This window comes from Nomascus leucogenys, chromosome 3 (assembly GCF_006542625.1).
Source record: "Nomascus leucogenys isolate Asia chromosome 3, Asia_NLE_v1, whole genome shotgun sequence".
Lineage (NCBI taxonomy): Eukaryota > Metazoa > Chordata > Mammalia > Primates > Hylobatidae > Nomascus > Nomascus leucogenys.
Genome location: NC_044383.1, coordinates 35,482,810 through 35,496,916, shown reverse-complemented (window position 1 = coordinate 35,496,916; position 14,107 = coordinate 35,482,810). Strand labels below are relative to the sequence as shown.

The window sequence follows — 14,107 nt, the reverse complement described above, 5'->3', positions numbered from 1 at the left end:
TTAGATTTAGTTGCAACCAAGTACCAGAGACTTAAATCTGATAAAAGTTCATGTCTGTCGAGTAAGAAATTCCAGAAGTAGTCAGTTTAGGACTCACGTGGTTTGCCATGGTGTCATGTTTCCCCACTGTGCTCAGATTCTATTATTTTCCAAAGACACTTTAGGGTCTAAGAGAGCTACTAGCTTCAGCTATTTCACATACATTGCAATCATCAGAAGGAGAAAGAGAAGGACACATCTCACTTCCTTTAAGGATACTTCCTGGAAGTTATATGTTACAGGTTGAGTATCCCTTATCCAGTATGCTTAGATCCAGAGAAAGGTTTCACATTGTTTTCACATTTTGGAATGTTTGCATTACTCTGTGGATATCATGCAGGCCTTTTTGATACTTTCAACCATATCATTATACTACAGAGCAGAGAATAAGCAAAAAAAAAAAAAAAAAAAAGGAAGAAAGAGCGAAAGAGCATAGTGAGTTATAGTAAGGCAGTACATCTTAGCCCCATGTGAGGCATTGTGGGGAGCCTCCCATTGGTGTATCCAGCATGTACACGTGTCATTTTATTTCCCTTTGTGGGCATGCTTGTGTGGAGGAATCTGGTGTGTGCAGATGTATATTGCAGCTATTGGGAGCTGGGAGGGTCTTTCTTTGCTTGGGGACACTGAATAAACTATGTGTTGGGTGCCTGCATTGTGACTGCAACCTGTCACATGAGATCAGGTTTGGAATTTTTTACTTGTGGCATCATGTTGACAGATTTTGTAGCATTATAGATTTTGGATTAGGGAATTCCGTGTGTACTACTTTTGCTCATATTCCATTGGTCAAACTTAGTCACATAGCCACAACTTGCTGCTGGAGAGGCTGGGAAATGTAGACTTTATTTTGAATGGTCAGTGCCTGGCTGTTCAAATAAAGAGCAGGAACAGTGAGAATAATCCCAGTGTAGCTAGATGAAGAATACAGGGTAGATAACAGTTAATTGTCTTTAGGACAGTTTAATTCATTATTGATTATTCTTGATAAGAGTTTTTATAATTACTGAACTATGAGTACAAATTCACTCTTGTCAAATTGCATCAACAGGATGTTGTTTTTAGGGTGTAATCTCTTCATGAATCCTTGCTTAATTAGGATTATCAGTTTCTCATAAAGAAAAAATTATCTGTATATATACATATGTATGTGTTTATGTGCATGTGTGTGTATACATCCCCCCATTTAACATTAGCGTTGGCCAAAATTATTTCATATGACAACAATGTGAAGTAAAATTGATGGTAAATAAGCTGCTGATAACCCTCTTCTGTTGTTTTAAACCTGTAATTTTACCCAGTCTTCTATTTGGAAATACTCTCCAATTTGGTTGTTTTTTTGGCCAATGTTTTTAATCTGTCTCTGTCCTTTTATATTACTACTCTGTCTCACTGCTGTTAATTATACTTCCTAAAATAGATAAATGAGCAGATTTAATTAAATGTGTTATTTGCACTGTCTCCTGATCATTAATGAATTTGTAAGTAAGGTCAGACCTATAATCTTTCTAGTATTACAATTCCTGAATCTTTACTGTCTACTCAATTGGTAATTATTTGCTTAAATTTTTTTTATTTTTGAAGCTTCTATATTTTGTGTGTTTGTGTTCTTTCAGTATTAGAAATACAAAGATCTTCTAACAAAAAGGAAACTTTTTCTGTAGGATATTCTGTCCCTTTCGGTTGAAAATGTTTTCCTTAGACATGTTTTTGAATGATGAACAATTAAGTTTATATGTTGCTATTTGGCTTTTTAAAAATAATTTAAAATATTTTATCAATAGATGTAGAGTTTAAAATAAACATGTTTTAAAAAGTCCAATAGTGAAAAAAAAAAGGATTTATAACAAAATATAGTGAGTCATTTTTGTCCCACCGCTCCCCACTCTCTCTAGTCCTCTCCCTAGAAGTAACTACTTTCAACTCCTTAAGCTGTTTCTTCTGGCATCAACATATCTCTGTATTTAAAAATAATGTATGTACAATGCTATCTTTTGATTTACCAGTTTTTTTCATTATATTTGGAGTTTCTATTATGGTAGAGAAAGTTTTAGTGATGTTAAATACCATCTCCACTACTGCTTCTACCTAGCTTCTTAATTTAGTTATATTAAAATATTTGGTTAAGTCTAATAGTTAATGTTATATTTACATTACTATGTCTGTGGAAATTTTATTTGCTGACAGTGTCTTAAATAGCCCCTCGGTGCAGTTTTCCACAAGGTCAATCACAGTAATCTGTCAGTTTGAATTTTTTTTTTTTTTTAATTCTTGGAAATTTCTCTTCTAGAGACTTCCGGTGTCCCACTATTGAAGCCTACTCCCTCAACCTGCTGCATTGCTGTTTTCCTGGTGTGATTTCCACTTGTTGTTATCCTTAGATTTTTCTCTCCTGGATTTGGTTCTCCGAATATTGTTAGGAGTCATATCTTCTTCAGACTTCATTTACCTCTTGCTTAGGTGGAGCACATCCTCTAGTAGTTGTGTTGGATTCAAAAGATGGTACCATGCCAGAGAGCATGAGGATGACAGCCTTCAGCATGCCTGCCCTCTCACATAGCCTCAGTCTGGATTGGTTGCTTTCTGCTGCTGGTGCACAGTTCCCATCCTAGAGTCCCATTCGCTAGTATTCCTTCACTTCTCTCTTGTGTTGGATGTCTTGTTTTCCATATCTCATCTCTTCTTTCCTTTGGTTTGTTTCCTTGTTTGTTGTCAAAGGATGATGAGACCATCACTATCTAAAATATCTAATCAGGCACAATGTCCTGGAACAAAGCAAATTGCTAGTTTTATATAGTGTTTTGGGGGAGTGTGGCGCTCAGGGATTAGAAAATTTTAAGAGGCAGCAGAAGCAGATTAACATAATCTATAGAGGAATGATTACGTGGGTGAGACCGTTGTTGATTGGTTGGCACTTGGGTATTTTATGGTAGTGACTTTCTTCCTAACTTCAAATTGACTGACTTTCAGAAGTAAGGGGCTAAGCTAACACTGATTGGCTTGTAAAAGAAAAGTAAGTGGTTTTTACAATCGAATGAGTATAAGTAGTCTTTGGCAACTTTTTACTATAGTTGCGAACACTCAGTCTTTCCTAAATTTGTAAGAACTTTAAAATTCTCAATATTCTAGGAACTTTCTAGGAAAGCGTACATGGTAGATAATGTTTTGAGCCTTTCCATATCTGAAAATATTTTTGGTTTCTATTTTCACATTTGATTAATATAGTTTGGGTAAGTGTAAATTCTAGATTGGAAATATTTTTCTTCAGAATTTTGAAGGCATAGTTTCTTTTTTCTCCTCATCCTTTGTTGCTTTTGAGAAGTCTTAAGCCAGTGTGAACCCTCTTCTTTCGTTTGGATCTTTTCACTGGAAACTTGTTAGATCTCTGCTTTGTCCCCAGTGTTCTGAAGTTTCACAATGATGTGCTTTGGTGTGGGTCTGTGTTTATTTTTATCCACTGTCCCGGGTATTTGTGGGTACCTTTCAGTATAGAACAGTTGGCATTTTTCTGGGACCTGGTGTATGGAATGGGGGTGGGGCAATAGATTTTAGGTTCAGTATGCTTAATCATCCAATTTTAAAGACCTCTGCACTTGCAGTCAGCCCCTAATCCATAGATGGTCTATTCTGCATTTTAGAGATAATCCCAAATTTTTTTCACAGAGGAGGAGGGGATCTCAGGATCGCTCCTTTCACCCAGTGCCCTCCCGGCATTTCACTTCCAGTTCCAGGGTTGGTATGGCCAGTCCCTGACTCTCATGAGGATTTCTGACGGTAAATTGGGTTGAGTGGCAGCTTTCTCTACTGTTCGTTTGGAATTTGGCTTTTTAAGTTCTGCTACACATTGAGCATTCATCAATATATAACTTCCAAAGTTTTGTTACTTTTTTTCTCTTCTCTGCTGTCTATCCTTGTGGATTTATGTTTTAAGACAAAACAAATTGACTTATTTCAGTAGAATTTTTGGAGAGAAGCAAAATTATATGTGTACGTGCATTCCATTCTCTTAACACAAAAACAGCTATAAGACTGGATATTCTTATGTGAAATAATATTACAATAGTATTACATGATTATTATACTTCTGATATGTGAAAGGTAGAGGAACAGAATATGTTGCTCAAATGCAGTAACTAAGCACAGGTCTGCAGAGAGGGCACTGCTACAGAAAAGGAATAGTCATACCTTCCTTGATTGTGAGCTAGTCCTTTAATTTCTAAAAATCATCATTGGAAAACCCACAAAAATGTTACATCTGTATTATAAGAAAACTAGAATATGCTGATAAACATGAAGAAGAAAATAAGAATCACTTTAATTACACTACCCAGAGCTGCCCACTATTAACAGATCAGTGTATATATTTTTCTAGTCTTTGTTTATGCATTTGCCTATGTATTTGTGGATGTATGTTTAAATGGGGCATACTATATGTATTATTTTGTTCCTTCCCCCATTTTTTCCAACCATAAATGGCTCGAGTCGAGAATTTTTTTGCACAGAATCCTAGAGATTATGTTCTCATTAACAACATCTAACTCCCATTTACTTGATTGTACATTATGTGCCAGGCACTGTGCTGACTGACATCTTTGTTTTTCTGTTTAATTTATGTTGACATTATTTCAGACCACAGAAAAATTCCAAGAGTGGTACAGAGAGTTCACCCAAATACCCCAAATGTTAACATTTTACTACATTCCCTTTCTTATTTCTCTCTCGTGAGAGTAAAATGTAGAACTTACTCCCTTTTATACCTAAATAGTTAAGTGTGCACTTTCTAAAAACAAGGACATTCTTGTATATAAGCCACAGTATAGTTGTTAAAATCAGGAAATTAACGTTGATTTAATATTAACTATGTAACTTACAGACTTATTCAGATTTTACCCATTGGCCCATTGTACTTTATAGCAAAAGAAAATTTCAGGTCATGAGTGCACTCAGTTGTCATATCTCTAGTTTCCTTTAATCTGGTGCAGTTCCTGTTTTTTCATGACATTGACTTTTTTTTTTTTGGAGACGGGGGTCTCACTGTTGCCCAGGCTGGAGTGCAGTGGTGTGATCATGGCTCACCGCAGCCTTGAACTCCTGGGCTCAAGCAGTCCTCCTGCCTGAGCCTCCTGAGTAGCTGGCACTACAGGCACACACCAGCACACCTGGCTAATTTTTTATTTTTTGTAGAGACAGATTCTCCCTGTGTTGCCCAGGCTGGTCTCAAACTCCTGGGCTCAAGTGATCCTCTTGCCTTGGCCTTCCAAAAAGTGTTGGGATTACAGGTGTGAGCCACTGCATCCAGCCGACATTGATATTTCTGAAGAGTGCAAGACAGTTATTTTGTAGAACATGTACAGTTTGGGTTTATCTGATGTTTTCTCATGATTGAATTAAGGTTATTCATTTTTGGCAGGAGTACCACAAAGTATTGTTATGCTTTTGCATCACCTCAGGAGGCACAAGATGTTCAAATACTGGTAATATGATTTTGGATCACTTGATTGTTACTGTTTTTCCTTTTGTAATTTTTTTGTGGTAAAATATGCATCATTTATTTTTATGTTTAACCATTTTTAAGTGTATAGCTTAGTGGCATTATATTCTCTTTGTATTCACGTTCACAGTCCCTTTGTAATTTTAAAGTATTTTGTGTAAAAATACATAGATACTTGGTAAATATCCTGTCACTGTTTGAACTTTCACTAATTTTAGTATCCATTTGTTGTAAACATCTTGTTACTCCTTGAACTTTTGCTAATTTTAGTATCCATTGGTGATTTCTGCCTAATTTTCGTAATGGTTCTTAATTGGTGATATTCTAATTCCATTATTCCTTCTATGCTTATTTATAATAGTACTTTATTTATTTTGACACTGTCCCTGACTTGGCCAGTGGGAGCCCCTTCAATTCTTTCGACATGCCCCTGTCATTCTTTGAGCATATATTCTAGGCTCATCTTGCATGTTCCCAGCCCCAGCCTTGGAATAAGGAATTTCTTCTCAGAGCCCTGGTTCCTTCTAATAATGACTTTAAAAGCCACAGTCTGGACTGTAGATGTCCTGGTTGCGACTGTTATTGCTTCTAGGCCTTCTCAGCTGACATCTAGGAAATAGGTATATGTGAGAAGAGGAGGTGTGTGTGTTTGTATGTGTGCACACACTAGTACATCTTTATTAAAAGCAGTGAGTTTATACAGATACCTCAGATTCTGACCCAACACTATAGGGTTTATTCTTTCCTTTCCTCATTCCGTATTTATAGTTCTGTTTTCCAACAATGAGAAACCTGGCCCTATTACTTATATTTTTGCTTAGTGGTTCAACTCTAGAATATAAGAAAATAGTTTAAGAATTGTTAACTCATACCACCATTTAAAAGACACCTCGTAAGTAGAATTCAATGTTTGTTTATAGTGTTTTTCCTTTAGCCTAAGGGCAGGTAGTCTAAATCTGTGCTGTGTAATAATAGGGTAGCTACTAGCCACATGAATAGAGATGTGTTACAAGTGTAAAATGTACATTGGATCTGAAATCTTACTACAAAATAAATATGAAATATCTCACTGATATTTTAATAATAGTTTATGTTGATTATGTGTTGAAATATTTTAAGTGTATTAGATAAAATATATTAATAAAATTAATTTCACTTTAATGTGGCTACTAGAAAATATTAAATTACATACGTGGCTCTGTTATATTTCTATTAGAATGTGCTGATATAAAAACCGTGTTCAAAAGTTACTTGGATTAATTTTCCTTCTCTAACATTCTTTCCCTTTTCCCTGGGGTTATGTTACTCATTTGAAATACAGTGTACTTCATTTATTTCTATTTGTATTCTGTCTTTTTCACTTGATCCTAATTGATCTTATTTATTCTTCAGTATGTGAAACATCAACATGCTTCCAAAAGTCAGAACTCTACAAAAATGTTTATACTCAGGGCACTGTCACCCATTCCTTCTGTCCTTCTCACTCTAACCTGACCTCTGTAGGTTACCAGTCTCATGATTCTCCCAGTTATCCTTCATGTGTTTTTTCCCCCTCAGGATTGAGGAGATAGATGCATATTTTCTTATTTTTCTTTCATTCTTACACAAAAGGTAACATACTATAGATACTCTTTTGTACTCTTATGCTGTTTCTAATATTTTGAATTTACGAAAAGTGCTGCAACTTTGTCCATATGTATTTTGGTATGTTGGAGGTGTATTTTTGGGTAAATTTTCAAAATGGAATGGTTGGGCCAAAAGTTAAAAGCATATGTAGTTTTCTTAAATATTGCTAAATCCCTGTCTGCAGAGGTTGTATGAATTTGAATTCCCATCAGCAGGGTATGAGAGGGTTAGTTTCCCCACAACCTCATCATCAGAGTGTGTTGGCATACTTTTTAATTTTTGCTAACTTGATAGGTAAGAAATAGTATCTCATTATAGTTTTAATGTTTGTTTCTCTTGTTGTTAGTGAAGTTGAACATCTTTTCATATGTTTAAGGGTCATTTTTATATCTTTTTGTGTGAAATTTATCTTCATTTTTCCATCAGGTTTTTGGTCCCCTCCCCTTTCTCAATTGTTAGGAGTTTTTAATATATTAGGAATATTAGCTCTTTACTGGTGATGTATGTTACAAATATTTTCTTTTTTTTTTTTTTTTTTTTTTGGAGATGGAGTCTCGCTCTGTCACCCAGGCTGGAGTGCAGTGGCGCAGTCTCGGCTCACTGCAAGCTCCGCCTCCCGGGTTCACACCATTCTCCTGCCTCAGCCTCTCCGAGTAGCTGGGACTACAAATATTTTCTCTCAGTTTGTAGTGTTTGTGTGTAGGTATGAATGTTTAGACCTTTATGTAGTCCAGTTTTGGAGTTTTTTGTTTTATCTGAATTTTGGATTAAATTTAGAGGCTTTCCTTGGACCTATGGTATATAATTCACCTGTGTTTTCTTCTAGTACTTCTGTGGTTTTAGTTGTTAATTTGGATCCTTGATCCATTTGGAGGTACGGTTTCTTTAAAAATGAATAAAAAGACCAGTTTTACCCCAGTGTTCTTTGATATGCTACCCTTATCATATATGAAATTTCCATTTGGTTTACTTCTGGACTCTCTATTTCTGTACTATTATCACACTGTTTCAATTATAGACGCTTAGTAGCATATCAAGGGCTAGCTTTTTAAATTTTTAGTGTTTTCCTGACTATTCTTGCATGTTTATTTTTCTGTTGAACTTTAGTATCAGCTTTTCTGTCTCAATAAAAAAGCTTGCAGGTATTTTTATTGGGGTTATGTTAAATTTATAAATTAACATGGAAAACTGACTTTTTAATGCTGTTGCTTTGTGCTGAGATTTCTGTCCAAGAACAAAGAATATCTTTCCATTTGTTCAGATCTACTTTTGTGTCTTTCAGGAATGTTTTAAAGTTTTCTTCATATTTAACTCCTTGATAAATTCTCCATTTTTTTTTCAGCTCAATAATATGTCTTGTAGATCTTTCTTTTGTATGTCTGCATAATTTTCTACAGTGTGGATGTACCATAATTTATTTAACCTGGCTGATATGGGTGGACATTAAAGTTACTTAAAATTTTTCACTATTAAACAGTTCTGGAATAAGTACATATCCTTGTAGAAGTCTAGTTACTTCCTTATGATAAATTTATCAGAGGAGAATTGCCTCATCAAAGGTCTTTTGACACATAAAAGTTTCTGAAACATATTGTTAACAGCTTTCCATATTAATAAAATGTATGCCTCCACTAACACTGTGTTTGAGCCCTATCCTGTTGACATTCAGCAAAACAGAACCTTATTGCTCTTTTTAAATATTTGCCAGTTTGATAGCAAAACAAAATATGTTTATATTGCATTTCTTTGCTAACTGATGAGTTTTATTTTTTATCCATCTACCATTCAGCTGGCCAGCATATACTTACTGAGTATCCACCATGTTTCGTAAGCTATCCCATGTATTGAAACTGTAGTAATGACTAGAAGTTGAACATCTGTTTGTGTGTGTGTGTGTGTATGTTTGAGATAGGATCTCGTTCTGTCACGTGTGTGTTTGTGTGCATGTGTGTGTGTGTGTGTTTGCGTGTGTGTGTTTGAGATAGGATCTCGTTCTGTCACCCAGGTTGGAGTGCAGTGGTGCCATCACAGCTTACTGCAGCCTCGACCTGCTGGGCTCAAGCAGTGTTCCCACCTCAGCCTCTTGAGTAGCTGGGAGTACAGGTGCATGCTACCATGCTTGGCTGATTTTTATATTTTTTGTAGAGACGGAGTTTTGCCGTGTTGTCCAGGCTGGTGTTGAAATCCTGAGCTCAAGTGGTCTGCCTGCCTCGGCTTCCCAAAGTGCTGGGATTACAGGTATGAGCCACCACGCCTGGCCTCTTTTTATAATTTTTATTATTTTGTGTCTTATCTCTTTTTTTTGTTGACAGTTAGTAGACTTTCCTGTCCTCAGGTCTGAGAATGACAGAAGATGGCATTTCCTTATTTCATTTCATTGATGAGCTTCTAAAAAGTACTTTTGTATGCGTGTCTTCGTTGCACACTCTATGGCAGATCACTGTGTTAAACTTTTAGACTTACAAAGTGAGACAATGGAAGTTAAGTGCCTAGACAGGTGTCAAAGAAATAACTGTATATTTTTATAAAAATAACTTATTATTACTATTTTTCAGGTGAGGCTGCTCTCAGAAAGGAACTTTTACACAGTTTGCCTTCAGAGACAGTCTATCTGCATGCTGTAGAGTTTTATTACTTAGAAAATAAATGTTACTTATATGGTAAGTTGCCTTTACTTATGCATATTTTATAGAAATACTGTCTGTTTACTCTAAAGATTTGTTTGCTTGTATTTTGTTTCTTCAGTGTCATTTTATTTTGTAACTGTCATGTAAAACAAGTTTGAAAATGGCAGTTTCCTGAAAGGTGTAGGGTCTTTTGAAGATTTTCTTACTTCTATTTACTATCTGTCTTAATTTTATTGTTTGTAGTAGAGAGGAGAACAGGGGCTGTTTAAATATTGGTATTCATTTTCAGAGTTGGATCACTAGCTTTGCTCTGTCTCTCTTTCCACTGTAACAGCTGAGAGTTAACATCCTTGTCAGGTCCTGGCTTCCCTATAATTCATATAGTGAGCAGCAAAGATGCAGTGTTATTTTAAGGGTTTGATTAACTGATTCAGGAAGAATAGATGGTCATTTAAATAGTAAAGTATTATAAAACAGAATGAATAATGTTATTAAATAACTTAGAAATGAAAAAAGATAACTGATTTTAACTTTTAAATATTACCCTGTAAGTATTTGTTGTCAGTTAAAAAAAATTTTTTTTCAAGGAAGATTTAGTAAGTTGATATGACCTGCTGTTTTGTGAGAGGTTTTCTTACTCACATCCTCTGATGATCTTTTGAGTATATTCCAGCTTCTGACTCTCCTTGTGTAGCCAGTGATGATGGGCCAGTTGATGCGTAGGGTGATAGCTTTAGGGGTAACCACAGGGTTGGTCACAGCAACCGTCAGAAGATAAATATACTCGTGTGCTGCTGACGCACATTGCAAAAATTGGATGGAAACTATGACATGATAATGGTGATTTGCTGAGTTTTCTCTTAAATAGTTTTGTGCAGCTAAACACAGTGAGAAATAAATGTTGATGTTGAGAGCTGAGTTCAAACAAATTAGTCTCAAATAGAATCCAGGGATGAGGAACTATAGGCACAGAAAAAAGAGAGGAACAAGATTATCCTTAGATTTGTTTTTTCTTAGTCTTCTTGCTTTTGTCAGCATCAGAAAACTATCTTAGGTATTTCTGGATGTTTTGCATGGTTCATGTGAGTAGAAGCATAGGATTTCATTGTGAATGACTGAAAAGGCCTATATCTCAGAGCAAATCAAAGTGAGTTTTAATCTTGGTTATTTGAAATCTCCTTGTACCTGTCTTATTAGGAGTATTATTATTATTTTTTTTTTTAAGAAGAAACTAATTTGCAGCTGGCTATAAAGAGTGACATTGTGTCTGGGAAAATGCTGTACTAACACACTGTGCTGTCCCACAGGAGTACTTCTCAAGTCCCCAAACGCAGTGCTGACAATCTGTGACAGCCTGTGAATTGTTGGGCAGCAGTTGGGGAAGATAGACAGCAGAGTGAGGTGGTTGTGTGTAAGTTAGAGGAGGTGGGGAGGGGAAGAAGTGAGAGAAGAGCAGAGCAGTTTCTAAGTTTTGTGGGCAATTTGAATGGAAGGTGTTTTAGTTGTTGGGTTCTGCTAATACAGCTGTGAAATAAACAGCTAGAAGGTGGGGTGGAAATAGTGTATTTCACCTTTCCTTTCAAGGTATTATTGATTCTGTCATCAAAACTGTAAGGTTGCCTGGGCATGGCAGCTCACCCCCTTAATCCCAGCACTTTGGGAGGCCCAGGTGGGCAGATCACTTGAGGCCAGGAGTTCGAGACCAGCCTGGCCAACACAGGGAAACCCTATCTCTACTATAAATATAAAATATTAGCTGGGCATGGTGGTATACGCCTGTAATCCCAGCTATTCTGGAGGCTGAGGCATGAGAATTGCTTGAGCCAGGCAGGTGGATGTTGCAGTGAGCTGAGATTGCACCAGTGCACTTCCAGCCTGGGCAACAGAATGAGACTCTGTCTCAAAAAATCAAACAACAAAAAACCCTGTAAGGTTCTATGTTCTATTGATGAAAGTATGGGTTGGATGGAATTAAAATTTTTGAGGAGACTAGAAATATCACATCATACCAGGAAATGAAACTATAAAGGTAAGGGTAATGGGGATAGGGTTTATCTTTTCCAGGAATTATTATAGTAGTAGTAAGGCCAGTTACCATATCTAGATCCACAATGGCTAGGCCTTTATCTCAGACAAATGTACATCTTGTTATTTATTTATTTGATTGATTTGATGTGTATGCTATCCGCTGTTACTGTTTCTATAGCAAGCATTGTCAGACATCAAAGACAAGAATTTCTGGATATTATTTGGATTGTGGAGTAGAATTTAATGTGGGCAAGTTATGGTTCAATTCTTTCTTTCAGTATGAGAATAGTTACACAAAGTAAATAGCTTTGCTACAATGAACCTTTGGCTGTAGCCAGACTAATATTGGGGACTGAATGTTTGTGTTCCCCCTAAACTCATATGTTGAAATCTGGTCCCCAATGTGATGGTGTTGGAGGTGGGGCCTTCAGGATGTAATTTAGTCATGAAGGTGGAGCCCTCATGCATGACATGGCTTCCCCTATAGGAAGAAGCCAGGGACCAGGTGAGGTGGCTCACGCCTGTAATCCCAGCACTTTGGGAGGCCAAGGCGGGTGGCTTACCTGAGGTCAGGAGTTCGAAACCAGCCTGACTGACATGGTGAAACCCCATCTCTACTAAATACAAAAAATTAGCTGGCATGGTGGCACATGCCTGTAATCCCAGCTGCTTGGGAAGCTGAGGCAGGAGAATCACTTGAACCCGGAGGTGGAGGTTGCAGTGAGCTAAGATTGCACCATTGCACTGCAGTCTGGGCAACGAGTGAAAACTCAGTCTCAAAAATCAAACAAACCAACCAAGAAGAAACCAGGGAGCTAGCTTGCTCTGTTTCTGCTGTTTGAGAATACAATGGGAAATCAACCTACTGCAACCTGGAAGAGGGCCTGCTCCAGAACCAGGCCATGCTGGCACCCTGATCTTGGACTTCTAGCTATTAGAATTGTGAGAAATTTTTGTTTTTAAGCCACCCAGTCTGTGGTACTTTGTTATAGCAGCAGGAACTAAGACAACCAGTTTCTATAAGTCTCCAAAATAACACTCTGACTTTTTGCCTCTTCACATGTTGAGTCTATTCTTTCCACTTGTAATATCTCCCCTCAGTTCTGTGTCTGAACTTCTAAATCTGCTTCTAAAGGCCTAGCCTCAGTTCTACCCACTTTATGACATTTTCCTCACCCATTCCAAGCCCTTGGTGATATTTTTCTCCTCTGGTTTCTATCATTTACTGCATTTCTCTTTATTTGGTAGTTAGAGACATATATTCCCTTAAAACAACATTAAAACAATCTTTCCAATTAGGTAGAGACATCTTAAGGGGAAGCTTCATTTTTACTCTCTCGGCTCACTGCAACTTCTGCCCCCCAAGTTCAAGCGATTCTCCTGCCTCAGCCTCCCAAGTAGCTGGGACTACAGGTGCGTGCCACCACGCCCGGCTAATTTTTTGTATTTTTAGTAGAAATGGGGTTTCACCGTGTTAGCCAGGATGGTCTCGATCTCCTGACCTCCTGATCTGCCCACCTCAGCCTCCCAAAGTGCTGGGATTACAGGCGTGAGCCACCGTGCCTGACCCCTACTTTATAATTTCTACTACCCCAGCAGTGATGTCAATACAATATGTGCACTTAATGAGTATTTGATGGTTAAAAAAAAAAAAAAAATGCCATTGCCTATTGTTAGCTTTTACCCATCTTTAACAATTATCTTTCTCTTTGTATCATAAGAATACTAGATAAGAATTCAGTTTAAATACCTGAGCCATGTTTGCTCAGGATATGATTCTTCTTGAAAGCCTTCTGTAGCCCTGTGTACAGGCATTCTGTTCCTTAAAGTGACGTTGCTTTGAAGATGTTACTGTATTGTAATTATTTGTTATTCTTGAAACTAATTAATAAACTTTGAAACTGCATAGAAGAGAAACTCTTAAATTTATTAACTTGCTAATGTTTTCTTTGCCTGAAACTTGCTTTTGGTTTCTCAGTTTCTCACCAGGCACATTTCACACTTGCTGGTATAGCTCCAAGGAGGGAGGTGATAGATACAGAGCTGTAGCTATGTCTCTAACAGACAGACTCTACCCCATTTATAATTATTCATTTTTGTTGTTGTTGTGATTTGGTATTTTAAAAATTAAACTATTCTGTGCTATGCATTTTTACAAGCATACATACAAAATAAATAGCTTTGCTACAATGAACCTTTGGCTGTAGCCAGACTAGTATTCTGGGCTATGCATTTTTACCCCAACATAATTTTTAGAAGGTATGTGTTTTAGTCTAGTGTAGTGGTTAGATGCAGG

The 14,107-nt window shown here is 36.9% G+C and overlaps 1 protein-coding gene across 3 annotated transcripts in view; it reads left to right on the top strand.

The window, feature by feature from the left end:
- Positions 1 to 14,107, top strand: part of R3HCC1L (R3H domain and coiled-coil containing 1 like) — a 106,662-nt gene that overhangs the window by 17,174 nt on the left and 75,381 nt on the right. For 2 of the 3 annotated variants that reach the window (XM_030808735.1, XM_030808743.1), the window contains exon 2: positions 9,712 to 9,816. The exons of the other annotated variant lie outside the window; for it this stretch is intronic. The gene's annotated coding sequence lies outside the window, so the exon portion shown is untranslated. The remainder of the gene's footprint in view (positions 1 to 9,711; positions 9,817 to 14,107) is intronic. 3 annotated transcript variants of the gene reach the window in all.